Genomic DNA, 26,388 nt, shown 5'->3' with positions numbered 1-26,388 from the left:
CACGAGGGAGACGTGGTTTCAAATCTCTTCGACCACAAGGTTGTGAATAAAACTGCTGAAAACTTTGCAGGATGCTGGTGTCATTCTTTGCACAGAACGATGTGCCGCCAAATAAAAAAAAGTTGTTCTTCCTCCAAGATGCGCGGACGTGCTTGATTTCCTTGGGCTCCTATTGGCCAAGTGGGCTCAACTGCAGGACACAATTAATTATGCTAATTGCGTGGGGAGCGGATGTGCTCCTCCCCCTCTTCTTCATTTGGCTGTCTGGCAAAAGGGGACGCCTCGGGTGGTGGTCACATGACATTGTCTTCGCGCCACTTTCGTAAATCTTAACAGCAGCCTTTTGCACCAGGACTTAAAAGGTAACGTGTTTATCTTTCTCTCTTGGTCTTTCCAGCAGAACAAGCGGGGCGGGGTGCAAAGCGCGCGCGCACCTTTGACTTTAAAGCGCCTTCCTTCCTCTGATCTCTGGCGCTTCTACGTACTTTGCAGCTTCCTCCCTGCAAATCCGTGCAAAAGCGGCTGCAAAATCCAGCCTTTTGCAAAGGTCGCCTCTTTCGTGTGCAACGCCACCTGTAGGAGTGAGCGCGAGTGCGTGCACACATTTTGCGCGTGGATCTGCTGACTCGGGGGGGGGGGCGCGGGATCGTGCTTTGCAAAGTCCGTTCTTACGAGTGCAGCCGCTCGAGGTCCGGGTGGCGGTGGCGGCGGCTACCACTTTAGCAAAACTCCCATGACGCTCATGGCTGCCGTCTCCGGATCTCCAGCAAGCGCAGCAACAATGCAGGCGCCGGCGCTGCTTGCCTTTGCACAGGGCGAGGGCGCGAGATCCTTTGCAAAATCCTCCCCTTTGTCTGGGGATCCTTCCCTTAAAAAAAGAAAAGAGGAGCCCGGCTTGGTGGGAGAAGAGTGAGGGGGTTAAATCGTTTTTGCGCGTGCACGCGCATCGCTTCCTTTTGCAGGTTCCCACCTGCCGCAACAAAAAAAGAGTCATTTAAAAATGTTATTTCCCTGCATCTCTTAAAACAGTGTTTCCCAACCTTGTGCCTCCAGATGTTTTTGGACTACAACTCCCATCATCCCTAGCTAGCAAGACCAGTGGTCAGGAATGATGGGAATTGTAGTCCGAAAACATCTAGAGGCACAAGGTTGGGAAACACTGTCTTAAAAGACGCGTTGTTCCTCGTGCACATGGCGGGGATCGGAGGGTGGGTGGGTGGGAAGGGAGGTTTTTTCCCCTCTTTCTCTGGGAGGTGAAGGGGGAGTAAGAAGAGCGGTATGACCCGCCGCGCACGTGCTTTGCCCGCGAGGTATGCCGGGGCTTGTAGTTCCTGGCACGAGGTTCAGCACCACGCGCTGGAGGCAAAGGAAGCGGTGCGCCCGGGACGCGCGGAGCCTGGGTTGCAGCACGCAGGGGAGGCAGCCGCGCGCACCCGGTGTCTTCGTCGTTCCGCAGCCCCGAGCATCTCGCCTGCGGGGTAACAGCGCAAAGGGTGCGCAAACTTTTTTGGGAAGGCGGGGGGAGGAAGGAGGGAAGCTGTGCTGGCCCACCGACACTGCCGCCCGCGTTTGCAGCCCAGGCATGGAGACAAAGGGGCCCCTGGCCGCGTAGGCTCCCTCCTTTCTCTCGCTCCGGCTTTGCATCTGGGGCGGGAGTTGCATCGCCCTGGAGAATGCAGGGAGGGATCGGCGGCGGGAAACTCTTGCAAAAGTATATAACATAGCTATGTAACGAAAACCAAACGCTGTAGCGACAGTCCCCTCTGGAAGTTTTTAATTGTTTACTTTAGCATCGCGCGCTTGGGAGTTTCTGAGGCAGGGGGGGGGAGGGAGGGAGATCGAGCCTTCCTGGCAGCAATGCAATGTGCCCGTCACCTCTCCAGATTCACATGGGGCTAGTGCATGGTGTGGTCGACTGGAGGGGGGCCGAGGAAAGAAACGCGCAGTGGAAGTTTGCAATGCAATGTGCCCGTCACCTCTCCAGATTCACATGGGGCTAGTGCATGGTGTGGTCGGCTGGAGGGGGGCCGAGGAAAGAAACGCGCAGTGGAAGTTTGCAATGCAATGTGCCCGTCACCTCTCCAGATTCACATGGGGCTAGTGCATGGTGTGGTCTTTTTATTTTTCGGCTGGAGGGGGGGGGCCGAGGAAAGAAACGCGCAGTGGAAGTTTGCAACGAGGATGATCGGCGGGGTTGGATTGCAGGGGCGGGAGGAGTGCCCGCGCGGGGGGGGGGGGGCTCTCCTGGGTTTCGCAGCCTCTTAGCCCGCGTGAGTGAGACGGGCTTGGCGCGTTTTGGCCAGTTTGAATGGAGAACTCCCTTTCCCACAATGCCTTGGCGGCCCCCTTTCTCTTAAATTGCAGAACGAGGGGGCGCAAGCCAGGGCGCGCGCTTCTGCTTGCCCTCTCTCGTCCCCGTTTGCACGTGGTGGGCTTTGGAGGAAAGGGCTAAGGATGCCCCCCACCCCTCGAAATACTGTTCCCAAGTTCTCCCAGGAACTAGCGGTGAGAACCCCGCTAAGGACCTGACCAGATGCGGAGGGGGCTGCAAAGGGGCAGGTGGTCTTTGGCTAACCTTTCCATTTCCTTAACTTCTCAGATCGTGAAGCTTCGTTTTTGAAAGCTGCAAAAGCTTTTTATTTCTTTATTGCAGTTTGATTTTGGGGGGTGGGGGTGGGCGGGGGGGAGGAAAGAAGGCAGAGTTGATGCATTTTCCGTTGAGGTTTTCTGTTGATTCGTTTAAGGAAGCCCAGAAACGCAGCTCAATTAACCTTAGTAGGGTGTGCAATTTTGAATCTTGCTTGATTAATTCAGGCAGCCTTTGCAAATGTTAGATGCTGGAAATGGGATGGAATGATCTTACAGTCATACCTCATGTTACGTCCGCCGCGGATCTTTTCAGGTTATGGATGTGCCGAACCCGGAAGTCCTGGAATGGGTTACTTCTGGGCTCGGCACATGCACAGAAGCACTAAATCGCGCTTTGCATATGTGCAGAAGTGCCAAATTGCGTCACGCGCCTGCACAGATGCAGCACTTCAGGATGCTGCCTTTTCATGTTGCAAACGGGCCTCCGGAATAGATCCCATTTGCAACCAGAGGTAGCACTGTACTGTGAGAGCTTGGGTGTGTTGCAGCTATTGTCAGAAGGACACACTTTGTCAATATTAAAAAGAACAAATTTAGCAGCATTAAGAGGGTAGAATGCTACTTGTGGGGCGAAGAGGAGTTTGTGATTGGGTTTATAATCTCCCTAAAATGCGATTCCCCTTCATTGATCTGTAGACTACATATTCTCTAAGCAGAACCTACAGGAATGACCTGAGGTTGTGTGTTTTGGGTCTGAGAGCTGGCTTGGTCTCTGGCACCATCTTTAATTATTGTATGCAAGAAACTTTATAATCTTTTCAGAAGAAGCAATTCCATATCTCCATGTTGTAGGAAAAATATTAGAAGTGTGCAGTGATGCTGTATACTGTAGCTAAAATGCATTTTGGCACAGCTTAATGACACGATTGCCAGTTCATTGATTATAATATAATACCAGTACAGTACCTGCCATTTGCCCCTAAGGAAGGCACAAGCTTACAACTGTTGCTAACCATTAGAAGCTGTTACAGACAATGAAAAGTGGGTCAGGAGAAGGAGACTCTGGCACCTTCATGGGATTGTTGCAGATAGGACCTGGTCACAGTGAGTTTCATGCAGGAGTGGGTTTTTGAATCCTATCCTAAAACAACATTCTGGGCTCCCAGGCACATACTTTCTAGAGCAGAGCGATTTGTAAACCTGATTTATCTTCTGTGAAATATATAAAGGTAAAGGTAAAGGGACCCCTGACCATTAGGTCCAGTCGTGACCGACTCTGGGGTTGCGGCACTCATCTCGCATTATTGGCCGAGGGAGCCGGCGTACAGCTTTCAGGTCATGTGGCCAGCATGACAAAGCCGCTTCTTGCGAACCAGAGCAGTGCATGGAAACGCCGTTTACCTTCCCTCTATTTATCTACTTGCACTTTTACATGCTTTCGAACTGCTAGGTTGTCAGGAGCTGGGACCGAGCAACGGGATCTCACCCCGTTGCAGGGATTCGAACCGCTGACCTTCTGGTCAGCAAGCCCTAGGCTCTGTGGTTTAACCCACAGCACCACCTGCGTCCCAATTTATATTGGGAATATTGAAATATATAAATAACCTCAACTTTTCAAACTGATAGATCCGTATACAGTAATGCAATCCATAATTTTATACTGTACTGGTTTGCTAGACAGTGGCTTATTTTGTGTGTAAAAAAAATTAGCAACTGGAAATCACAGAACTCAACTGGAAACCTTGAGTACCACCACCCTATATTTTCCCCTTGTAACAGTTGCTAAAAAAAACAACAGCAAGGGGTCTGCTGCTGCAGGACCAGGGCACTCGAACTTCAGGACTTTGTGTCAAATCAGTTGCTGATCGAGTGGAGGCAGGGTGGATAAAAATCAATGATTTTTTTAAAAAAAAATCAGATTTTTTTGATTTAAATCAGATTTTTTTTAATAAAATGCTTTTTGAGGAAAATATATTACCATCCAAAGGTTATTCCATCATGAAATAAAGATTATTATTATTTAATTATGTAGAATAAGATTGTATATGTTTAATTTTTGGGGTAAATAGATTCAATTAATCCATTCACAATGTCATGCTCTTCCAGAGGTTTTTGTAAGATTATTGGGCAGTTTCTCTGCCTACAAGATATTATCACAGATGCTTGGTTTACTTTTGCAGTTCTCAAAACTGAATTTGACTCAATAGAGATCACATGCCTCTTCTTCACAGCAAAAATGTTATAACATGAACAGGGTTGAGAAAAAGACCTTAATCCTATTGTTCTACAAACCTATGAATACAGAATCAACCCCTTCAGTGCTAAGTTTCAAGAAGTTCAGTGAATAGAATAGAAACAATATTTTTCTGATTGTTTGGAGTGGACAGTATTTAAGTTTTTCATGTGTAGGCTGGGCTGACAGTCTAAGTTTCTATATATATATATATATATATATATATATATATATATATATATATATAGTTTTTGTTTAGCCAAATTAGTTAACAAACATGGATGTTTGTTTAAGCAAATAACATATGCTGTAATGTTATTGTTTCAGTTGAATAAATCTATTTAAATTGTTATTATTAAGGTAATGATTACTTTTCTCCTTCCTAAGTACAACAGTAAAGTTGTCCAAATACAGTATGAATGATTAACTCATTAAACTGGGGATAAAAAAACCACCGGTAATATGAAAAGTTGTTATTCTAAAAATCTTCATCTACTTGCATATTAAAGTTATACTAGCAAGAATTAATCTTTATGTAGAAAACTATGATTTAAATCAAGCCTTACTAACTAGTGATTTAAATCAAACTGATTTAAATCAAATCCACCCTGAGTGGAGGTCAGTCAGAGTGTGATGATCTGCTTGTTGATAGCGAGCTCAGACACTTGGTAAACTGCTTGCAACCAATTTCTTGCAAATTTCCCTTTTACTGAAAATTAGTACTCTTGTTGCGAAAGGGATCCGTTCGGGAGGCCTGTTCGCAACATGAAAAGGCTGCATCCTGAAGCGCCGCATCTGCGCACGCGCGGGACACAATGCGGCGCTTCTGCGCATGTGCGCAGGTTATGGGTGTGCCGATCCCGGAAGTAACCCATTCCAGGTAACCCATTCCAGGGACTTCCAGGTTCAGTGCATCCGTAACCTGAAAAGACGCAACCTGCAGAGGACATAGCATGCACGTATTTGGGTGGGGGGAGGGTCTGGAGAGTTTATTGTGCATTTTCTACTTAGTGCATGTTAATGCTATCTTAGTTCTGTTTTTCTCTCTTCTCTCACCCTCCCTTAAAAAAATAAAATTCAACAGTTATTCCCTTGAATAGAGCAGCAATGGTTCTTCGGACAACCAACGGACACCAGTTTATCAGTGTTTGCAGAAGAACGCAGCAAGGAAGTTTCTGCATGAGCCATCAGTGGTGCTAAAGTGCTTATAGTGCAGGTAGTATTTCATCACCTACCGCAGTTTTTGCACTTCAGCATCCCTCTGGCAGTCTGTGTGATGGCTGCCCTCCCTTCTTCAGGTGGAGGAGCAGGCCGGCCGTCTTTCCCTTTCCCTCCCGCCTGGGGATACTCTAAGGCTGTTTGTGCTAAGGTGCATCTAGTGCAGTGAGTGGAATAGCTTAGAATCTACTGCCCTGGATGCTCCTTCTGACACACGCAGCTGGCCGTGAGTCTTGATTGAAGTCACAAGGACAGCAAGAAGACAACTGCCATCTTTCAGAATGCCTTGTGCACAACCAGAAGCCTTTGGAGCACAGATTTGCAGGTGGGCAATGGAGTAGTTTGCCTCTGGGCCCGGCTGGCGAAAAGTTGACCTTGCAGAAAATGTGGGAATGTAGCATTACACCACCGGTGGGAGCACAGTTAGAAACTCAGGTATATAAGCCAGGCGCCAAATGGCTTCTTAAACCAGGGTTACACTCCAAAACAGAATGCGTAGTTGCCGTTTTGGGGACAGACGGCTCGGAAGTTGTATTTTTCAATATAACTGTTTGGTTCTCCTGAAATTCATTGTATGGATAAAATAGAATGGATAGAATACTACAGGATGGGGTACAGTGCGCACGCGGCGAAACCCAGAAGTAAAGACTTCCGGGTCCGCTGCGTTCATAACCTGGAAATACGCAGCCCACAGCGGACGCAACATGAGATATGACTGTATGAGTGTGTGAAAACGGAAAATCCAAAGATCCCTGGGCATGGTCGAGACATCAGGTGTCATCCTGGTGCCCAGGCATCTTCACTTGGCTGCAAGTGGCCAATTGTTGTTTGGTCGTTTAGTCGTGTCCGACTCATCGTGACCCCACGGACCAGAGCACGCCAGGCACTCCTGTCTTCCACTGCCTCCCGCAGTTTGGTCAAACTCATGTTCGTAGCTTCGAGAACACTGTCCAACCATCTCATCCTCTGTCGTCCCCTTCTCCTAGTGCCCTCAATCTTTCCCAACATCAGGGTCTTTTCCAGGGAGTCTTCTCTTCTCCTAGTGCCCTCCATCTTTCCCAACATCAGGGTCTTTTCCAGGGAGTCTTCTCTTTTCATGAGGTGGCCAAAGTATTGGAGCCTCAGCTTCAGGATCTGTCCTTCCAGTGAGCACTCAGGGCTGATTTCCTTCAGAATGGAGAGGTTTGATCTTCTTGCAGTCCATGGGACTCTCAAGAGTCTCTTCCAGCACCATAATTCAAAAGCATCAATTCTTTGGCGATCAGGCTTCTTGATGGTCCAGCTCTCACTTCCATACATCACTACTGGGAAAACCATAGCTTGAACTAGACGGACCTTTGTCGGCAAGGTGATGTCTCTGCTTTTTAAGATGCTGTCTAGGTTTGTCATTGCTTTTCTCCCAAGAATCAGGCGTCTTTTAATTTTGTGACTGCTGTCAGCATCTGCATTGATCAAGGAGCCCAAGAAAGTAAAATCTCTCACTGCCTCCATTTCTTCCCCTTCTATTTGCCAGGAGGTGACGGGACCAGTGGCCATGATCTTCATTTTTTTTTATGTTGAGCTTCAGACCATATTTTGCGCTCTCCTCTTTCACCCTCATTAAAAGGTTCTTTAATTCCTCCTCACTTTCTGCCATCAAGGTTGTGTCACCTGCATATCTGAGGTTGTTGATATTTCTTCCGGCAATCTTAATTCCAGTTTGGGATTCATCTAGTCCAGCCTTTCGCATGATGAATTCTGCATATAAGTTAAATAAGCAGGGAGACAATATACAACCTTGTTGTACTCCTTTCCCAATTTTGAACCAATCAGTTGTTCCATATCCAGTTCTAACTGTAGCTTCTTGTCCCACATAGAGATTTCTCAGGAGACAGATGAGGTGATCAGGCACTCCCATTTCTTTAAGAACTTGCCATAGTTTGCTGTGGTCGACACAGTCAAATGCTCCATGGAGAAAGACAACAGGCAAGTGGCCAAGAGCCAGATGCAAAATGTGCCTGGTGAATTTTGAATGCTGAATGGAAGGTTATTGAAAAGAGTGGAATGTGTCTAGACCTGGAGCGGGGAACCTTTGGCACTCTGCAACCTGCTGGGTTCCAAACCACATCTGCCCCACATCCCCATATACACCATGTTCTCAGTTTTCTTGCAGAACAACTGCGTAATAGAAACTGTAAGCAATAATTGCTTCTATCCACATATCCCGTAGAAATGCATCTTAACTTGCAAACTATGTCCTGGACCCTGTTTGGTTTCTCTGTGACTTCTGTTGATTGATTGCATTTCCACCCCACCTTCTTCCTAGGAGCTGGTGCACGTGGCTCTCTTCATTTTGTCCTCGCAAGAGGGAGGCTAGGCTGAGCGACCGTGACCAGCCCTGGGTCACCCAGTGAGCTTAATGGCTGAGTGAAGGTTAGTCCAAAACCAACCACTGCGCCACCATGAGCTCTCGCTTTTTATCGCTCGCCTCTGGAATGGTTTATGGAGGGCTGTTTTTTTTTCCCCTTAAAAAAGCATTCTTTTGTTTATGTTTGTATTTTTGTGTGATGTCTTGCATGGTTTTATGCAATAAACTGAGAACTTGGTATCTCAGACCTTTTATATCTGAGCCGCTTCAACCCCTTGGGAGTTTTGCAGTAACTCGGACTCTTCACCAGCTTGCCTGAATTTCTCTTGGGGGTGCTCTTTCTTTTTTAAAATCTGGTATGCCTGGCATATGAGGAATATGAAGTGAATGGCATTTGGACACACACCACCTGCACTTTCTGATACAACAAATGCTGTTTCGTTTATTTGAAGATTTACATTCCAATTTAAATTGATTTACAACAATAAATTACGCAATATGCAAAATTAAACTGCCAAAAATTCAAACTTAACAAATTTAAAATCTATTTAAAACTAAATAAACATAGAACATATGAGAACCATTCAGGGATCAAAAGTCCCCTGAAACAAAACAGTTCTGACCAGGTGCGTGAAGCTCCGGGATGGTGCCTGCTTAAATTACTGTGGGAGGACGTGCCATAGATTTGAACCCACAACACCAAAGGCTTGGACTCTCCATTGACATGAGAACAATGGGCTTGGCTCAGGGACCAGTGCCAGACCTTTTAATCCTGGCGCCATGCATTCGTGAGAGCATGTTCATGTCATCTGCGCCAGCCGAAGCCCCACATAGAACCCACATGCAGTGCATTGCAATAATCCAGTCTAATAATAATCTAATAGTGGGATAGCTAAAGTCATTTTTGGCGTTGCAGTGTAGGTTACCCAACTCTGAATCAAAATAATTTGGCCCCTTTCATTTGATATTTTATTTAATGAAATTTATATACCGTTTAACTGTGGCACAACCTTGCCTTGTAACATAGGGCACTGCCTTAATGCTGCCCCAGTCCATTGGTCCATCTAGCTCAGCATTCTCGACACTGACTGGCAGCAGAGGTTCTCTGCGGTTTCAGGCAGGGAGTCTGTCCTAGTCCCACCTGGAGATGTCCTGGGGGATCAAATCCAGGACCTTCTACATTAGGGTGGGTCATAAAAAACTTTTTTTTGAAAATGTTTCCTCCCTCGATCTTATATCAGGCGTATGGTATAAACATGTAGAGCAATAATAGTTGCATACTATTACTTTCTGCAATATTTATTTAAGATAAAACATGTTGATAATTTACATGAAAAACCAATGGTTTTGAACAAATTATATGGAACAATAAAGCAAACGGTGTACTAAACAAGTAAACATAAACATTAAACAATAAAACACCACTCATATTATGTGTTGCATCAAAACATCACATTATACTTAATTACTTAGGTATAAATTGTACTAAATGCTTACATTTTGTGTAATTAATAAAATTATGCCTTATGCAATATTATACATTGTACTTGTACACCATATATGCTAAAAATATGCTTTTATGCCTTACACTAAACCTCTATTTTGGTAATTAGTAATTAAGTAATTAAGTATAATGTGATGTTTTGATGCAACACATAATATGAGTGGTGTTTTATTGTTTAATATTTATGTTTACTTGTTTAGTACACCGTTTGCTTTATTGTTCCATATAATTTGTTCAAAACCATTGGTTTTTCATGTAAATTATCAACATGTTTGATCTTAAATAAATAAATATTGCAGAAAATAATAGTATGCAACTATTATTGCTCTCCATAAAACCTAAAATTTATGTTGATTAGTTCACAATTTAACATACTGAGAATAAATGAGTCAAATTCCTATGTTTTCATCACTCGTAGTGAGGCAAAATTTCAATCTGTAGGAGCAGGGTCTAAATATTAACCGATTTGTCCCAAATTTGAAATTTGACTATGTTTATACCATACGCCTGATATAAGATCGAGGGAGGAAACATTTTCCAAAAAAAGTTTTTTATGACCCACCCTATTCTACATGCAAGTTAGGTGCTGTGCTGCTGAGCTGTGGCCTTCAAATATGTGGACATATGAGAATGGAAACAATAATTTTGCCTGGCAGAATTCACAAATGTATCCCATATGAAGCTGAAACAGGTCCATGGTTTAGGGCGTTTAAATTCAAGTCTGCAAAACTCTTCTATAATTCATATGGGGGGAAAGCAAAAATAACTAAAGTGCACTTTCCTCACTCTTAAAAAAAATACCTGCTGGAGGCAGCAAGGCCTCTTTGCTGGAAACTGCAGGAGGGGAGAGAGCTTCCTATTGCCATTGGCCTTTTCCAGGAGTCATTCAATAAAACCAGTTCAAACAGCTACTAAAAACATGTGATAAAATGAAACACCAGATTAAAATACATGTCTGCATGTCTGGGTATGTTTGTCTCTAAACAAAGCCTTAGCAGGCACTGAGAAGACTAGTAGAGTCACCTGCTTGGTGTCAAGCAGGGTGGATTTGATTTAAATCAAACTGATTTAAATCATGATTTAAATCACTAGTCAGTAAGGCTTGATTTAAATCATAGTTTTCTACATAAAGACTAATTCTGCTGGTATAACTTTAATATGCAAGTAGATGAAGATTTTTAGAATAACAACTTTTCATATTAGTTTTTTATCCCCAGTTTAATAGGTTAATCATTCATATTGGACAACTTTACTGTTGTACTTAGGAAGGAGAAAAATAATCATTACCTTAATAATTTAAATAGATTTATTCAACTGAAACAATAACATTACAGCATATGTTATTTGCTTAAACAAACATCCATGTTTGTTAACTAATTTGGCTAAACAAAAACTATATATATATATATATATATATATATATATATATATATTATATATATATTTATATATATATATATACATATATATATAGAAACTTAGACTGTCAGCCCAGCCTACACATGAAAAACTTAAATACTGTCCACTCCAAACAATCAGAAAAATATTGTTTCTATTCTATTCACTGAACTTCTTGAAACTTAGCACTGAAGGGGTTGATTCTGTATTCATAGGTTTGTAGAACAATAGGATTAAGGTGTTTTTCTCAACTCTGTTCATGTTATAACATTTTTGCTGTGAAGAAGAGGCATGTGATCTTTGTTGAGTCAAATTCAGTTTTGAGAACTGCAAAAGTAAACCAAGCATCTGTTACAATATCTTGTAGGCAGAGAAACTGCCCAATAATCTTACAAAAACCTCTGGAAGAGCATGACATTGTGAATGGATTAATGCAGGCATCCCCAGACTTCAGCCCTCCAGATGTTTTGGACTACAATTCCCATCTTCCCCGACCAGTGATCCTGCTAGCTAGGGGTCATAGGAGTTGTAGGCCAAAACATCTGGAGGGCCGCAGTTTGGGGGTGCCTGGATTAATGGAATTTACCCCCAAAATTAAACATATGCAACGTTATTCTACATAATTTAAAAACTAATCTTTATTTCACGATGGAACAACCTTTGGATGGTAATATTTTCCTCAAAAAGCATTTTATTTTAAAAAATCCAATTTAAATAAAAAAAAATCCGATTTTTTATATATATATATATATATATATATTTTAAATCATTGATTTTTATCCACCCTGGTGTCAAGAGGCAGGGAGTTGCAAAGTGTGGTTCTGTAGCGCCAAAATAGTGATTCATGACAAATGGCAGGGATTTGAACCTGGGACCTGTTGCATCGTGCTGGTTCAATAGGGACTAACGTGGGTGGGTGCTGTTGACTTCTCTTGCTAGGCTGGAGCCTCCATATCCAGGATGCTTTCCCAAAGGATTCCCAGCCATCTCTGCTTCGTCTTAGCAGTGGCAAAGTGCTCATAGTGCAGGTAGTTGTGCACCCAGATCTACTGTAATATGGGCACTTGCAGTACTGTTGGACACCAGGTGCCACCTTGGGGGCCGGCGGTGGGGGAGGAGGGCCTGAGAAGACCGTGTACTGATCTACCGTCCGTTTTGCAGGTTTGCATCCCAGCTTGGTGTCCGTCGCTGTGCAAATCCATGCAAAACGGACGGTGGTGGAGTGAGCAGAGAGGAGTCCCACCCCCCCACCCCCATAACTGGGAGGGAAGAGACAGGGGACAGGCCTTTTTCCCACCCCCTCTTCTTCTCACTTTGCTTTCAAAGGCAGCTTTAGAAAACTGGCTTCTCCCTGGGTTGGGATTTGTTGCATTACTTGTGGGTCCTCTGAACAGTATTGCACTTGTCCCGGCCTGTGGAGGGGGAGAGAAATTCTTCAGGAGCAGAACGGCAAGAGGGAGGCGAGGATCAGGAGCCCGCGTTCTGCTGTTGTCGGGTGGATCACGGTGCAATTTTGATTAGACTAGCCAGACGAAAATTGCACGGTATCCATCTGCAAACCGCAGGACCTTTTTGGTGTTGGCAGTCTTCTCTAGGGTGGAAGGGGGGAGGGGGAAGCTCCATGGGGAGAGAAGCTTGAATGTGTTTGACAGCCGGCTGGATGTAGCAGTTGGAGAGCCCGGCTAGGATCTGGGAGACCAGGATTCATATCCCTTCAACCATGAAACTCACTGGTGGACGTACCCTACCTAGGGCCAGTCACATTCTAACCCACCTCCACGGTTTATTGGTGGGGATCAGGCGAGGAAGGGGAAGAATCTTGAGGTTCTTGGAGGAAAAGGTGGGATATAAATGCAATACATGAATAACAAATTAGAATCATAGAATCATAAAATGAATAAAAACATTTAAAAAACAAACATATCAAGTTCCCAGACCTATCATTAGCCTCAGCTAATGAAGCCCTGGAAAGAGGAACGTTTCACAAATCTGCCATTAAAAAAATGTGGCTTAGAATCATAGAATCATAGAGTTGGAAGAGACCACAAGGGCCATCCAGTCCAACCCCCTGCCAAGCAGGAAACGCCACCAAAGCATTCTTGACATATGGCTGTCAAGCCTCTGCCTAAAGACCTCCAAAGAAGGAGACTCCACCACACTCCTTGGCAGCAAATCCCACTGCCGAACAGCTCTTACTGTCAGGAAGTTCTTCCTAATGTTGTGGTGGAATTTTCTTTCTTGTAGCTTGAATCCATTGCTCTGTGTCCGCTTCTCTGGAGCAGCAGAAAACAATCTTTCTCCCTCCTCTATATGACATCCTTTCATATATTTGAACATGGCTATCATATCACCCCTTAACCTTCTCTTCTCCAGGCTAAACATACCCAGCTCCCTAAGCCGTTCCTCATAAGGCATCGTTTCCATTGGGGCAATGGCTGTGCTGCTGCTGAAATGTCAGAAAGGAATTTGTAAGACTGCTGCATGTGGTTATTTGTTGCAAAAAAATAAGGTGGAGATTTTAAAAAATGGTTTCTGTCTGTTGAATTTGAGCCGGGATCTTGTGCCTCTTCAGTCTTCGCAAATCAGTAACTTTGATTTTTTTTTAAAATACATTTTATTCCATTTTCCAAATTCAACAAATTAACAAAACCAATCATTTATACAAAATCTTATATTCACATCTTTTACCTTGCTCCGCCGAGCTATGACTTCCCCCCCTCCCTTCATGCGGGTTTCTTATTAATTCCCTTTTTTGCAGTTCCTTTTTTGTCATATTGGTCAATTCGTAAGGTTTATTTTAATCCTGCGAGAGTTTTTAACGATCTACAGTTTTTCTCCATATAGTCCACATATTTACTCCAGTCCTTTTGAAACCTTGTCTCCCCCTGGTCACGAATCTTGCATGTCAATCTAGCAAGTTCAGCATAGTACATGATTTTTGTCTGCCACTCCACAATTGTAGGTAATTCCTGTAATTTCCATTTTTGGGCTAACAAAGTCCTAGCCGCGGTTGTTGCATACATAAACAGTGTTTGATCTTCTTTTCTAATCTCTCCTCCCATTATTCCTAACAAAAATGCTTCTGGTTTTTTTGGAAAAGTATATCTAAACATCTTTTTCAATTCGTTATATAAACTTTCCCAAAATCTTTTAACTTTTTCGCATGTCCACCACATATGATAAAATTCACCATCTTTCTCTTTACATTTCCAGCAACTTTTGTCACTCATTCTATACATTTTAGCTAATTTAACTGGAGTTAAATACCATCTATACATCATCTTATATACATTTTCTTTCAAGGCAGTACATGCTGTAAATCTTAAAGTTTGATTCCATAATTTCAACCACGCATCATATTCAATATTATGCCCCAAATCTTTTGCCCATTTAATCATCACTTCTTTTGTCAACTCATCTTTTGTATACCACTCCAACAACAAATCATACATCTTTGCCAAAAGCTTTGTTTTGCCTTCTAGCACTTCTATTTGAAATTTGGATCTTTTATCCTCAAAACCTATTTTTCTATCTTCTTTAAGCACATCATTTATTTGATGGTATTCTATCCATCCTGTTAATACTCCTTTAATGTCATCAAAAGGTTTTAAACTCCATCCTTTTTCCGTTTTCGTCAAGATTTCCTCATACGTGGCCCGCCTCTTCTCCATATTTACTTTCTTAACTGTTAATACCTCTGCTGGTGAGACCCACCAGGGTGTTTTAGTCTCTAACAGCCTTTTATTTCTTTCCCACACCTCGTATAGAGATCTTCTTATCACATGATTCGTAAACCCGGTATGTGATTTCTTTTTGTCATAACATAAATATGCATGCCATCCAAATCTATTGTTAAAGCCTTCCAAATCTAACAAGTCCGTATTCTCTAGAGTTATCCATTCTTTTATCCAACAGATACAAGACGCTTCATAATAGAGTCTCAAGTCTGGCAGGGCGAATCCACCTCTTTCTTTCTTATCTACCAAAATTTTATATTTTATTCTAGGTTTTTCCCCCTGCCAGACAAATCTTGATAAAATCTTTTGCCACTCTTGGAATTGCCTCGTACCTTTAACCACAGGTATAGTTTGAAATAGGAATAACATCTTAGGTAATACATTCATCTTTATTGTTGCGATTCTTCCTAAGAATGACATTTTCATATTAGTCCATCTTTCCAGGTCTTTCTTTATTTCCTTCCATACTTGTTCGTAGTTGTCACTATAAAGATTAATATTCTTTGCTGTCATCCATATTCCCAGATATTTTACCTTTTTAGCCACCTCGAATCCATGTTTTAACTGTAATTCCTGTTTTTCTTCTTTCGTCATATTCATTGCCATAACCTTGGTTTTTTGTCTATTTAATTTGAATCCTGCCAATTGGCCAAATTTCTCCATTACTTCTATTGCTTCTGCAACACTTTCCTTTGGATTTTCCAATGTTAAAACTAAATCATCTGCGAAGGCTTTCACTTTAAATTGCTTTGCACCTACTTTAATACCTCTAATTGTAGATAGGTCTCTTAATCTGATCAATAATATTTCCAGGACCATGATGAACAATAACGGTGATAAAGGGCAGCCCTGTCTAGTTCCTTTTGTGATTTCAAAATATTCTGTTAGGGTGTTATTAATTATCAATCTTGCCTTTTGCTCTGAATAAATCGCCTCGATCCCATTCACGAATGTATTCTTCCCAACCATTGATTCCAAATTCCTCTTCATAAATTGCCAAGATATATTGTCAAAAGCTTTCTCAGCATCTACAAACATCAAAACAGCTGGTTTATCTATCTTGGTCTCCAGATATTCTATTACATCTATTATGTGTCTTACCGTGTTTCTCATATTTTAAGGCATCCCTAAAAAATAAGGCATGGCAGTATTTTCATGACCTGGCGAAATATAAGGCATACCCCGAAAATAAGACGTACCAGTACCAGGTTGTGGTGGGAGCAGGTCTGTGCAAAATATGGTACCGTAAGAAAAGGAAGATGCCTCCTCGGAACCGGATGCCGCTGCCACGTGGAGCTCCGTCCGAGTGGGAGCCAGCAAGAGCTGCAGCACGCACAGCAAGAGCTGCAGCAGGAGCCTCAGTGCGAAGCCCGGCTAAGGTAGAGCCTCAGCGAAGGCTCAGCAGGAGCCGCGGCGGGCAAAGAAGAAAGGATCGGGACCCTGCTAAGCAGCCGGCAGGAGCCTTAGTGCGCAGCGCGCGAAGCCCGGGAGCTGGCTGGAGGCGCAGCTCAAAGCGCGCGATCGGTAAGCCCCAGCAGCCAGCAGGAGCCTTAGCGGGCAGCGCGCGAAGCCCGGGAGCTGGCTGGAGGCGCAGCTCAAAGCGCGCGATCGGTAAGCCCCAGCAGCCAGCAGGAGCCTTAGCGGGCAGCGCGCGAAGCCCGGGAGCTGGCTGCAGCCGCAGCTCAAAGCGCGCGATCTGATAAGCCCCGGCAGCCAGCAGGAGCCTTAGCGGGCAGCGCGCGAAGCCCGGGAGCTGGCTGGAGCCGCAGCTCAAAGCGCGCGATCTGATAAGCCCCGGCAGTTTTTGCAATTTGATCTGCTCTACAATTCTCTTTAATTACTAACTCTAACACGGTTGTGTGTGTGGGTTTTTTTCCTTTCTAAACTGCCTTATGGATATTTCTGCTTAAGACATGCTAGACATACAATGAACTCTCTCTCACACACACACATTACACATTCTAGATCATTAGCAGCTAATGACTGCTGTCAAAATCTGGGTGTCCAACTGTTGCTTCTAGAATAGCTATAAATCAGAACACAATCACACCACACTCTCAGCCTAGCATACCAGGTGGGTTTTTTTTGGGGGGGGGGACAATGTAAGCAACATTTCTCCTTAAGATCAAAACTGTTGGTTTGTGATTCTGGTTTAAGAATGAACTTTCATGAAGACGTTTGCCAAATTAAATTGCTGTGGTGTTTTTAAAGATGCAAGAAACAGAGAACATAACCCAGTAATATTGCAGCTACGCTGCCTTTGGAACAGATTCTCCCCTTCTTGTTTTAGCTTAGCTGCAAATCATAAATTGTTCTGCAACATCAGCAGTACAAGGGATTATCTCATAATCCATCCTGATGCTATTCTGCTTCTTTCTTTTTTTAAAAGCAACCTCTTAAAAAAACACCACACACATTCTCAAAAGCAAAGCTTCATTTTCTATAAGGCTGGCTATGCAAATGCTTTCAGATGAGTTTTGCTCTTTTGAGTAACTTCCTTAACAAGTTGAGGTTATTTGCAAAGAGAGAGTGAGTAAGAGTACACAACAGTGGCAGGGTATTGAAATCTTCAGAATGGCACTGTGCCCCAGAGTGACAACTCTATGATGCTGCATGCATACAATGCCTACCGGTAGTTTGCTTTACCATACTTAATTAAAAAATAAGACATCCCTTGAAAATAAGACATGGTGTGTTTTTTTGAGAAAAAAATTAATATAAGACATGTCTTATAATATGAGAAACACGGTACATTATCCTTTAACTGTCTACCAGGAAGAAAACCAGCCTGATCCTTATGTATTATTTGATTTAAAACTTCTTTCAATCTCTTGGACATTATATCTGCAAAAAGTTTATAATCATTATTCAATAGTGAGATTGGTCTATAATTTTTAACTTCTAAGCCGTCCGTATCCGGCTTTGGAATCAATGTTATATATGCCTCTTTCCATGTATTTGGGATCTTTCCCCCCAACAGGATATCAGCAAATCAGTAACTTTGAAGCGGGGGTGGGGGGATTAGCTTTCCATTCTCCCAGAATATGTGGCGTTGAATGAGGGATGGAGGCAACAAAAACTCCTGCTGACGTCTTTGATTCCATGTAGTTGGTGGTTGCATGTGTTCTGAAATGCTGATATTTTTTAGAAATTGAAACCCCCTTGAGAGGAGAGCTGCACAGAAAGAAAGAAAACCTTCCACCAGCTTCATGCAACCTGCTGCCCTTAAGATTTCTAGGCTCCTGCGTATCCATTCTTCCTGCCGCTGGACCTGGTTGCAGGCACTGATGGGAGTTGGGAGAGTTCTTTGGGAACAAGAGCCCTGCTTTGAAGTCAGGCAGAAGTGAAGATTAACGAAAGGTAGACTTCATGTGTTGAAAAATGGGGGAGAACAGTGAGCCTGGGCTGCTCAAGACTTGCTGCAGGATACTTTTCAGTGCTGTCATCATAGGCAGGCTGCTGAAGAGTTCTGCAGAATCTGAAAGCTTGTTTGACACTAGTGGATTTCTTCAGCAACTACAGCACAGATGTTTGAGATGGGTTTACTCCAGGGGCCCCCAAACTAAGGCCCGGGGGCTGGATGCGGCCCAATCGCCTTCTAAATCTGGCCTGCGAACGGTCTGGGAATCAGCATGTTTTTACATGAGTAGAATGTGTCCTTTTATTTAAAATGCATCTCTGGGTTATTTGTGGGGCCTGCCTGGTGTTTTGACATGAGTAGATTGTGTGCTTTTATTTAAAGTGCATCTCTGGGTTATTTGTGGGGCATAGGAATTCATTCATATTTTTCTTCAATATAAAGTCCGGCCCCCCACAAGGTCTGAGGGACAGTGGACCGGCCCCCTGCTGAAAAGTTTGCTGACCCCTGGTTTACTCGGTTACCCAGCAACCTGGGCTGCTGGGGAACCACTTGCCTATAAATCACACAGGCTTTCTCCAAAAATAAGACACCGTCTTATATTTATTTTTCCTCAGAAAAACACACTATGGCTTATTTTCAGGGGGTGTCTTATTTTTTCCTCCTCCTCCTGCCGCGGCTGGCATTGCTGCTGCGCCTATCACTATGGCTTATTTTCGGGGTATGGCGTATATTCCTTGAATGCTTAAAAATCCTGCTATGGCTTATTTTATGGCTACGTCTTATTTTCGGAGAAACAGAGACATTTCCTTTGGCTTTAGACACCCATAGAAATTAATGTTCTCAGAGGAAAAACATGCTTCCAGTATCAGGCCTGGAAGAGAAGAACTGGGGGCCCGCCCTCTCAGGGCCGTCTTAAGCCTATCCAGCGCCGTGGTTCAGAAATCCCGCCAGCTCCCCGCCCCCCCTTTCCCAGTCAGAAAGCCGGAGCCATGCACTGCCTTGGGGACGCGCGCGCACACACTTCGTTCAAGCAGCTGCACCTCGCGAGGCGCCAGACCTGTTGACACTCCGTTGTCATTGACGCTGTGGTGGTGGTGGCGACGGGGACCGAGCGCCTGTGAAGCGCCCAGAGGAGGAGAGGGGCAGCATTTCTTTGGGAAAGCAGCTGTCGCGCCCACCCGTCTCCGCACTTGCCGCTGCAACTTTGCCGTGCGCTGCGGGGAGGATGAGGGGGGCGCGCCGGCATTTCCTGCCCACCACACCTGCCGGCCAAAAAACACCCCACCCCTCTAGAAACTTGCACCGCACCACGAGGAGGGGCTTCTCCCCACCAACCCTCTAGAACTTTGCGCAGGGATTTCTTCCCGGCAGGTGGTGGGCAGGAAATGCCGGCGCCCCCCCCCTCATTCTCCCCGCAGCAGACGGCAGGAGCGGCTTGGCTAGTGGGGCACTGGGTCGCCTATCATCGAGGGGGATCTCAAGTGGTGGTGGTGGCCCGGGCAGGGATGCGCGGCGTGCACAATGCAAGTGCGCACGGCTGGCGGCGCTGACTGCCCGCTAGCACCTGGGGTTTGGCGCTGCAGCGCCCCTGGTGGCCAGGCGCCCTGGCTCATTGCGCCACCCAGTCCAGGCCTAGAGACTGTGCCCTCTTATCAGGCTTGCTGAAGGCAGACACATTCTTTTTTTTTCTTTTACATCTTTACACATGGAGGCTATTGGGGCATATACTATACTTCCACACATTCTGCTTGGTCCTAATAAAGGTTCTGGTTCTGGTTTCCTGACCAGGGTGATGCTCTTCCTAGGTGGTACAGTGCCTTCTACCATTTCAGGACTATTCCTTGTGGAGGTTGCCATCTCAAGCCACTGGAAGATTAAAAATAAAGGTGCCAAGATGTGATAAACCTTGCAGAGGACTTTGCAATGGTGGCACAATGCCTTTCACTGATCTAGCAGAAGTTGGCCAGTTTTGGAGAAGGCGCAAGTAGTCTTTGAATTCGAAATGTCCCGCATCTTTAAATCTGTTGTGTTAACTGACAGCTGCAATTGTTTGGCTGCTTGCCAACCATCTCATCATTCTATTCGTATAGATTCCCCTATACCCACAGGTCTACCCTTTGCCACCTTTTCATGTTGGTGACACACTTTTTAGACATGCATCATTTTGCAACACAGTAATTCAGTTTTACTAGCAAACCGGCAGGCTTACCTCCTCCTTTTCCAGCGCTGGGAGAAGCGAAGAGAGTGACTGTGCAACACACCTACACACTTGTGTTGTGACACAGTTTGGAAAGCTCTGCTTTAAACAGCAGCCTAACAGTAAAGAAAATGCCCAAGCCGAATTGCAGTTGCAACGACTGGTGATTGTGTGTCCTGTTTGTGTAAGCACCCACCGGTCAATAGGATATGCTTTCATTAACCGATAGAAATAAACATTTTAAAAGTATTTTTTATTTCTCACTTTCCTCCTAAAGAAGCCCCAGGACATTTAAAACAATAGGATAAAAAGCACACTTTAAAACGGAAATGAGTGACCTTGTATCAAATATAAATAAGTTACTGATAGAAGAGAAGGGGGGTCTTAAAAAGGGGGAAACACGGGGTAGCACCTTGACAGCATCATCTTTTACAATTTTAAATAGTTCAGCTAGAATACCATCACTTCCACTGGCCTTGTTATTAGCAGTGCTTTCTAAGGCCCATTTGACTTCACTCTCCAAGATGTCTGGCTCAAGGTCAGCAACCACACTATCTGGGGTGTACGACACCTCCATATCTTTCTGGTATAATTCCTCTGTGTATTCTTGCCACCTCTTCTTGATGTCTTCTGCTTCTGTTAGGTTAGGTCCTTTCCTAGAAGCATAGCAGTATCTATAAGGAGCGAGCTGGTGAAATGGCACAGGGACCGGAAGGAAACATCCTAGTTGAGAATTCTTCAGCTTCAGACCAATCATATGATCAAGAAGTAAGAAAACACTTGCTAAAATGGGCCACCTTCCTTCTCATTAATCCTTTCTTAAAAATTAATCTCATAGTAGGAGAGGTTTTTCATTGTGAGAAACATTTATAACTGACGTTGAATTTCAGTGCTTGGAAGCTTAAAAAAAACAGAATAATATTACATCTTTTAGAACAAAAATATGTGGGATATTATTGTGGGATCTTTCCCGTATCCGTATTGATGGCAGTTAAGCTATTATTTCTTTTTTTAAAAAAATAAATCTTTATTAGTTTTAAAATAAGTATAAAACAAAACAGAACAAAACATCCAACTGAAATACAAACCAACTTAAAATACAGATAAACAATCATATACATTTACTCAAAGCATTTTAACCTGCTTTTCAGCAGAAAGCCTGGAGCAGATCACGAATGATCCATATGGATAATTTTGCATTGCACACCTTACTTGAATCTCAATCTCTATATACTAAACAGGCTGAGTACTGACCAGAAGCTGAAGATGACCTGAATATATCTGAGGAAACCGAAGAACTGCTCCTAGAATTGAAAGAAGAAATCTTGGAACTGGAGGATAAATTAATAGCAATGGAAGAAGAACACATGGTGTGCTTTTATTTATCTTAAAGGTACCCCTGGCCGTTAGGTCTAGTTGCAAACGACTCTGGGGTTGCATGATCATCTCGCTCTATAGGCTGAGGGAGCCGGCGTTTTGTCTGCAGACACCCTTAACTGGTGGCAGAAAAGGTGATTGTATAACAATGCATGAAATGGCGTTGAGTTGCTCTCTAATTAAGATGTGTACAGATGTAAATGGGTTGCTGTTAAATCCATTCTTCGGCTTGAAATTGGAACTCTTTACCATGTCATTAGAGGCTGGGAGTACAAATAGTGCCCCCCCTCTCCGACCACCTGTATTGTTATTAGGTCACCCTCCCTTTTGAAAAGCTCAGCTTTCTGGGAAATATTTTGAGTTGCCATGAACAAGGCTGGGTAGCTCAGTCGGTTAGAACGTGGTGCTAGCAGTGCCATAGTTTCAGGTTCGATCCCAGGAAGAGACAGTGGCATATTCCTACATTGTAGGGGGTTGGACTAGATGATTCTTGGGGTCCCACTTCCTTCCAGCTCTGATTCTATGAGATCTATGAAGTACTTTTCAGATCAGAGGTTGGGAGCCTCTGACCTGTGGACCCAATGTGGCCAAACAGGACTTCACATGTGGTGCACAAGGCCATTTTGGGGAAACCTCATGCTACCTGACTTACATCCAGGGGCGTACCCAGGATCAAAACTAGGGGGGGCAGGGGGGGCAATGCACAGTAGGGGAGGGGCCACATGTATCCAAATTTTGCAGTGATCCTCCAAAACAAAGGAGAATGCAAGTAATAGGGAAACATGTGCATCATAATGAATATATTAGTGAAAATAACATACAAAATGCAGAAATTACTTGCAAAAATGTAATGTCACACAAGAAGCTTTAGAAGAAATGTGCATTGAAAGGCTGCAGTTTTTTTGAGGGTTTTTTTTTTAAGGAAAAATTTGCAAATTGCTGAAGAAACAACCAAATTTAAGATTGGAAAAATCAGGAAATGGAGAGAAATGAAATGGACAGGTACTCACTGTGTTCAGAGATGTTACTGACACTGCAAGCCTACGTAGGAAAGCTTGCAGTGGGAGTGAATTTCAGAAAACACATGGGAGTCCTTTTCTACATCCCAAACTTTCAGTGCATAAAAATTGAGAATGTCAGCAAAAGGGAATCTAAGCAAGTGTCATTTTCATGTGTGCCATTTTTTGCATAGTCAGTTGCTGCTGTTTAACATGGCGAGCGCAAACAAACTATTATTATTATTATTATTATTATTATTATTATTATTATTATTATTACGCTCTGCTCCCTTGCATTGACATGGTGGGGGGGAGGTTTGCTCACTAAACTCCTGCACAAAATTACCTAAAAGCAGGCCAAAGTGTCATCCAAAAGCATGCCACGGGCACGCATGAAAATGAGAGGAAGCTGTGACTGGGGACTTCTTTCTGGGCAAGGGCGGGAAGATTGAGGAACGAGCCCCACATAGCAGCAGCAGCAACAGCCCCACATAGCAGCAGCAGCAGCGCTTCCCTTCGGCTTGCTGGGCTGCTGTTGTTGCCCCTCCGGCCAGCCGGCCGGGCCAGCCTGCCCCGCGCCAAGGAAGAAGCTGGCCAAGAGCAGCGCTGCCTGCGGGCGGAGGTGGAGGCGGAGCACAGTCCAGCGGAGCGCGAGTTCGGCGTTCCCGCCTGCCGCGCCGTGCTCTCTGGTTCCCCGACGCGCTTGGCCATGCCGGAGGGCGCGGCGGGGAGCTGGAGGGAGGGCGTGGTGCGGCGAACTCGCGCTCCGCTGGACTGTGCTCCGCCTCCGCCTCTGCCCACCAGCCCTGCTTCTAGGGAGGGGCAACTGCTCACCCCTGCCCCGCGCTGGGTACGCCCATGCTTACATCATACATTCAGGGGATACCACTTTTTGCTCCTAATGCTGTTATCTGAAAACTGGAGGTTTAAAGAACAATGTGGGGCTGTCACAAAGCCTTTCCCCAAACAAAGCCCCTCACTAAGTCTCTGCTCGAAAGAGCTTTCAGGAGCAGCAGGGAGGTGTTTGACAGAAAGGGCTTTCAAACAGCCTCATTCTGCTGCTGCTGCTGCTTCATTGCAAGTTGAAGGGCTTAACACAGTCCTGAAGAAACAGCACCTAAGAAGCAGTGCAGGGATGCATTCAAAGGGCCGCTTGAAAGTTCTTTGCTGTGCTTCGAAGTCCCAAAGATCAGGACTTGAAAGCATAACATCACCCGACATCACAGTGTCATTAGGTTAGGTCTTTCCCACCTCTGTTCTAGATTCTGGTTCAGTAACTTGAAGGAAGTGGTTGTCAGCACCTGTTCAATGGCATTTCTAGTTGTCATCAGTGATGCCTCCAACTGCTATTCACCTTTCTAACTAACTAGAGTATGAAGCTGTAAATCCAAGAGCAGGAAAATGCCACGAGTGAATTAAGAAATTCCTAGGAGAGAATAAGGCTAGCCCTTTGGGCAGTGGAGCTTAAAGTGCAAGCTTGCATGAATGAACCTTGGGGCTGTGTTAACGGAGATGGAGAACTCCTTAAAAATTGAACCCTCGGACCAACAAACTCTCAAGGTATGCACTGCAGGGGCGTTGCGATGGGGGTGGTATGCCCCGGGTTCCACTCTGGGGAAGTGGCACCCCCACCCTCGCGCCAAGCGGACTTTTTACCGGGAGGCTTGGCTTGGGAGTTGCGGGGGTGGGGTGCCAAGTGGCACCCCTCGCCGCACTGCACGGGGGGCGGTGATACCCCGCTACGTAACACGCATGCGCAGCGGGATGCTGCACATGCGTGTTACGTAGCAGGGTATTGCCGCCCCTGCGCCTCCAAAGCCACGCGCCTCCAGCTACAAACTCCGGGTAGAAAGCCTGCCATGCTCAGTGTGCTGCGCATGCGTGTTACGTAGCTGGGTATCGCCACCCCCCTGCGCCTCCAAAGCTGCGCGCCTCCAGCTACAAAACTCCAGGTAGAAAGCCCAGGTGTCGCGGTGCCTCGCTATTCCCCTGATTTCCTGTTTTCATGCTTTCTATTACAGATGGAAGTGAAGCTTCTCCAAATAATCTAATGTTGGGTTACAACATGTTATGTTTTCTCTCCACTCACCTTTCCCCCGATCTGCTCCAGACAGCACACTTGTCTTCCTCCCCCTCCATTTTATGCTCACGGATAGTAAGTGGCCCAAGGTGACCCAGTGAGCTTCATGGCTAGGGTGGGGGTTCGAATCTCCCTGGTTCAAAGCCAGCACTCAAACCCAGGCATTGGGAACCTCTGCCCCTCAGGCCAGATTAGACCCAGCAGGGCTCCCAGGCTGTCTTTCTCCAATCCATGCTGCCTGTCCCACACCCAGTGTCATGTGATGCTGGATGTGGGGGCAGAGAGACGCAAGCAGAAAGGACCAGCCAGAAGCTCAAAGTGGGTTCCTGGTTGTTCTCTGAGAGTGCCGCTCAGTGAGCCCCACTGGGATCAGCTGTACTCGGGAATCCTCCCAATTGCAGGCATGGTTTTGAATTCATTTTTGCTCTGTGGGAAAAGTTTTTCATAATGACAGTCAGGTGATTGACAGGTAGGGGCCTCATCCATCCGGCAGAGCCACCTCTGCTCTAACCAACAAATTTACTGTAAATGACAGGTTCAGCTCATTGCCATTTTGAATTAGTACGGCTTGTGAGCTTCAATTGTCACAACGATTAATGGCGTGTGTTATGCTGTGCTTTATACAAAGGCCCAGAGCCCTCTACCCACAAATGGTCATTCTCTTCTGAACAATGGTTTTGCCTTCTGGTTGTATCTAATAATTGCAGATGTCTTGAAAACATGTACTTGATTGCAGCCATTTTTTTAAACAGCTGCCAACTATTCTTTTCTCCAACAGACACAATGTCTTCAGGTGTCCAGTCCACCAACACAGCAACAGACAAGTTTTAAGCAGCAATCTTGATATTTTGTGGACCCTGTGGGCAAGCCTATATTGATGACTTGTTCACTTTTTTCACTTGAGCACACTTATTTAAAAGAAGAAATAAAAAACATTTGCACAAATATTTCTGTTGTGGAAAGTGAAGTCATCTTTCTAAAGTGTGGTGGTATAGAGATAAATTGAGATGTGTGTGAGCTCATGACAAACGCTTGGTAGCCACATCTCCAAGGGGAGTACAAAATGTAGGCAAGCTGTAGTTGATCCCTGAGCTGGCAAAAGCTGGTATAGCAGTCAAGATGCTGGAATTTGGATGGGATGGCCTGGATTTGCTGCTTGCTTCTGAATAAAACAGGCTCAGCTTGTAGAGCTTAAAGCAAAGGTCTTCAGCCAGCAAGCAGTCTTGCAAAGTGTTAATTGAAGCAGAAATCCCATTAAAGGAAGTCTCTAGCCTCTGCTCAAATATTTTCCCATTTCCTCTATGCTAGCTTTGAAAGCTTCGTTATCGCCTCAATCACTTGCCACAGCA

The 26,388-nt window shown here is 44.7% G+C and overlaps 1 long non-coding RNA gene across 11 annotated transcripts; it reads left to right on the top strand.

The window, feature by feature from the left end:
- The first annotated feature begins 215 nt into the window (after nt 1–215).
- On the top strand, nt 216–25,986 carry LOC118084458 (uncharacterized). 11 transcript variants are annotated; one of them, XR_015948630.1, is made up of 6 exons: nt 255–362; nt 8,346–8,452; nt 18,175–18,386; nt 21,228–21,352; nt 21,826–21,954; nt 25,818–25,986. It is a non-coding gene; the product is annotated as an uncharacterized LOC118084458 (long non-coding RNA). The 11 variants fall into 11 exon arrangements; XR_015948623.1 differs by lacking the exon at nt 21,228–21,352 and having other exon boundaries at nt 258–362; XR_015948626.1 differs by lacking the exons at nt 255–362; nt 8,346–8,452 and adding an exon at nt 1,330–1,493.
- The last annotated feature ends 402 nt before the right edge of the window (nt 25,987–26,388 follow it).

This window comes from Zootoca vivipara, chromosome Z2 (assembly GCF_965207765.1).
Source record: "Zootoca vivipara chromosome Z2, rZooViv2.hap1.1, whole genome shotgun sequence".
Classification (NCBI taxonomy): Eukaryota; Metazoa; Chordata; class Lepidosauria; order Squamata; family Lacertidae; genus Zootoca; species Zootoca vivipara.
The sequence above is the reverse complement of the archived record's forward strand: the minus strand, read 5'-3'. Positions and strand labels throughout refer to the sequence as shown.